This window comes from Lathyrus oleraceus, chromosome 5 (assembly GCF_024323335.1).
Source record: "Lathyrus oleraceus cultivar Zhongwan6 chromosome 5, CAAS_Psat_ZW6_1.0, whole genome shotgun sequence".
In the NCBI taxonomy this organism is placed as follows: domain Eukaryota; kingdom Viridiplantae; phylum Streptophyta; class Magnoliopsida; order Fabales; family Fabaceae; genus Lathyrus; species Lathyrus oleraceus.
In genome coordinates, this window is record NC_066583.1 from 21,209,006 (window position 1) to 21,213,296 (window position 4,291).

Genomic DNA, 4,291 nt, shown 5'->3' on the forward strand with positions numbered 1-4,291 from the left:
AGCCTAGGGTCAAAGATAAAGAAAAAATTCAAAACAGAAGCTGAAAATTAACATGAATCAACTTCAAACACATCTTGAAACATTCCAAAAGGTCTCACATCAATATCATATACCAAAAGCATTTCATGATCAATTGAAGTTCAAGGCAATTTTAAAGCTCAAATATGATCAACCAGAATGCAAAATCTCAATTAAATCATAAATGACTCAAATAATTCCAATAAAATTCATGAGCAATCACAACATCCATAATATGCATCATACAAAAAATCAGGACAATTGGAGATCATTTGGCATGGCAAACACATCACATAAGTTGAACAAGCAAAGGTGTGACACAAATTGTCACACCAAGTTAACATGGTCATAAAACAGAAATGACAATTGATAAAAATACCAAATCAACACCAAAATGTCAAGCAATGAGTCTAGTTTCATCATGCAAATTTTCAGCTTCATTGGATCAAAGACCAGCATTTCACAAATGAATAAGCAAGGCAAGGTACAAAATGGATACATGTCCAAACATTCTAACACCAAAAATTATCCAGCCAAGCACAACTTGTGAAAATATGATGATAAAAAACTAGAGAAACCAAGGATCACAATGCAAAAAAACTGGTAATTTTTGGATTAATTTTCAATTTGATATGATTTTTGCAAGTTTGGAAAAAAATGAAATAAACATGTAACATGAAAATGGATTAAATGAAATATTTATTTGAATTTGAAAAAAATGGCGCCAGGCTGCATGAAACGCAGCATTCCATTTATGTGCTGGTAGTCAGCGCAAGTCAAACGAAGGGAGAGCCAATCAGAACGCGCGCATGGCCTTCTCATGAACCAATCACAATGCAACCCTAAGAAACGCATGCAGGCCACGGTTTTTCGTTGCAGAAGAATCAAAAAAAGTGTTGCCATAGCCAGAACTTCATCTTCTTCCTCGTGAAGAAGATGAACAGTGAATGTTCATGTGAGCTCAAGAACAATTGCTCCAGAAATCAAAATTGAACACACTAACACATAGATCTTTCATCATAGATCACAAATCAACGAACATTTAAACATGAATCAAACACATCAAAGAGAATCGAGCAAATCAAATTTCATGCATGGAACTTTAATCTACCATAACTCATTCAATATTGCACTAAAATTCGCGATTCAAAGCTCAGAATCATCAGCACATCAAGATCTATAACATCATAGCAAAGGATTTCAAAAATAAGAGATGCGGATTATAACCTCTTGAAGTGCAGATCCTTTGAATCGTGTTGTCCAGGCCTTGTGATGCTCCAAAAGTCTTCTATGATACTTGTATGGATGATTGGATGAGATATTAAGGCTCAATTGCTCCTGAATCCAACAGAATTTGACATTGCCATTAATGTTCCAAGCTTTGAATATGCTTCAATGTGCCACGATTTGCTCTGGTTTCATGTGAAAACTTGCTCAAGAACAATTCAGGACCATGAATCAAGCACTGGAAATGGATTAGATGTGAAGAAATTGCAAAAAGTTTTGAGAGAAAAGTTTGAGAGATTTGGATCTAGATCTGAAAAAATGAATTGCTCATGCTGAAAACAGTTAGAGTTATGCTTATATACCTCCTACTAATCATGTTTAATTAAGCTTAAACCAAATGCAAATGGAATTAATTGAGTTTTAAGGTGTAAGTGCAAATTTGGTTTTCACCCCTTATGCATGATATGCATGTGAACAGTACACGAAATCCTTTTCATTTTCACTCAAAAATCCATTTTGGAGCCAATGGTGGTGGGAAAAAGATCAAGCCATGCACCAATTTTAAATTTCAAGTTTTCCCTCTAAAAATCCAAGAAATTATCAAATGATCATGTGAATATAAGTCATGTAATGCAATGTAGGATTTGGAAACTAGAGGTTAAGAGAAGAAAAATACCAAAAGAGCCATCCAATTTGGAGCTTTGGTTGAGAAGTTATGTCCATTTGAAGTCCAATGTATACTTTGTCAAGTTTTGATCATATCTCCTTAACCACACATGAGAAATTTATGATCTTGGACTTTTTGGAAATGGGAGAGAAATATCTACAACTTTCATGTTCAACAAAATTTCATTTGAAGCTTCCTTGATGATGTAATTTGAAGTTGAAGTTAGGCTAAAACCCTTCCATTTTTGGCAAATTTGAATTGTAGGTCACTTTCTATTTTTGGAAAGTTTTGACCTGACTTTAAATTCTTCAATGTTGATGCTTGAAATGTCAAATGAGACTTGTTTGAACATGAACGAAGTATTTCTAACCACTTCCCACCTCCAAATCCACAGTTGACTTTGTAGTTGACATACAGTTGACTTGATCATGCATAGATGATTTTGAGCCTCAACCTCTTGATTAAATAACTCCAAAATGAAACCCTAGCTTATACAAGCCCAATAAAATCACATGATGATCTCCATCTCCATAAAGACCTCATCTCCTTGAAAAACCCTGAATGGTATAATGCAACTGATTAGGGTTGACCAGAGGTCAAAACCCTAATCCCAATGAACCTGATCAGAAATAATGAACCATGATGATGATGATGTACCATTTCAACCAAGATAATACTCAACCTCCTTGAGGAACCAAGAAACCCTAATTGAAGCACTCAGATGATTAGTGATCAATTCATAAGACCCTCAGGCTTGCATCTCTTAGCCTCTCCATCCTCTGAGAAAGACCTAGGAGGATGACTTGCTTATTTCACATGATATGCAAAGAGATAATGCCTAATGTCCTAAAAATGAGATGCAATATGCTAAGCTAGTCCCAAGAGAGGAGGGTAAATTTTGAGGTGTTACAGCTGCCCCTATTCAATCCACTGTGAACCTGTCGATATGAACAACCTCGGCTTTCAGATAATCAGGGTGAAGAGTGATTGAATACCAAGAACAGACGAACAATTTGCACTCTGATGGAAAATAAATAACAATGCCTGTCAGAATCGGTCAAGAAGTGACCTTAAAAGAAGAATTCGTCTGGTACAGAAAAAGTCGGCCTGAATACTGAAAAGAATGTTGACCTGGATACCAAAATAAATGGTAACACAGGGGTAACCATGGCCGGAACGCCGCCCACTAGTCTGAATACTGAGCATCAGAATATAAGAGTATTGATATCGGTCTGAATACCAGGAGATTGGCCTGAATGCCCAACAACTGGCCTGAACGCCACTTCGGTCTGAATACCGGAAAGCTGGCCTGAGTGCCGCAAGCTGCATCGATCTGAACTTCGGAAGCTTCTTCGATCTGAAAATCGGAAACTGGCCTGAGTGCCACAAGTTCTTCGACCTGAACGTCGGAAACTTCTTCGATCTGAAAATCGGAAATCGGTCTGAATGCCACCTCGGCCTGAAAACCGGAAACTTGGCCTGAATGCCACAAGCTGCATCGATCTGAACTTCGGAAGCTTCTTCGATCTGAAAATCGGAAACTGGTCTGAATACCCACCTCAGCCTGAACACCAGAAACTTCTTCGATCTGAAAATCGGAAACTGGCCTGAATGCCACCTCGGCCTGAAAACCGGAAACTTGGCCTGAATGCCACAAGCTGCATCGATCTGAACTTCGGAAGCTTCTTCGATCTGAAAATCGGAAACCGGCCTGCCAGCATCGGCAGAAATAAGGGACGATGATAGATGAGGCGGCATACGTGCCCACGACCCATGTTGGGGATAACAAGCCATGAGCATGCTATCCTCTATTCACCCCTAGCAAACGAACAAATTGCGCTCAGCTGGGGATTTTTCTCTCTTTACTTTTCTTTTTGGACCCCGAAACTTCTCGAATTATCATTTCCATCTCCGCCTGACAGAAACTCTCCCTCCAATATCGCACTACTGGGGAATACTTGTTGATTCAAAATCACGATGCCAAACTCCTCAGAGTAACATCTTCACCCTCTGGCGAAACCACCTCTCAAATAGTAACCACGGCTTGAGACTAGCTTATGCTTGCAATGCTGATGCATGATGATGATTTTTATTAGCGTAATGCTCCACAATCATGGAAATGCTACACAATTAGCTATGCAACATGCTATGCTTATCTATATGATGAATGCATAAAAAGTATCCCCCTCAAGGGACTCTTCTGGGGAGCTCGAGGCACTCTGCTGAGGAACTCGCTGTCGCTCCAACCTCCACCCTATTGGGGAATAGCACTGCCGCTGGGTAATAGACCGCCCTTTCCAGGGATGACCTCCACTGAACCCGACCCGCTTGGGGACTTCGCTGGGGAAGAAACCACCAACGCACTCTGTGGGGGAAACA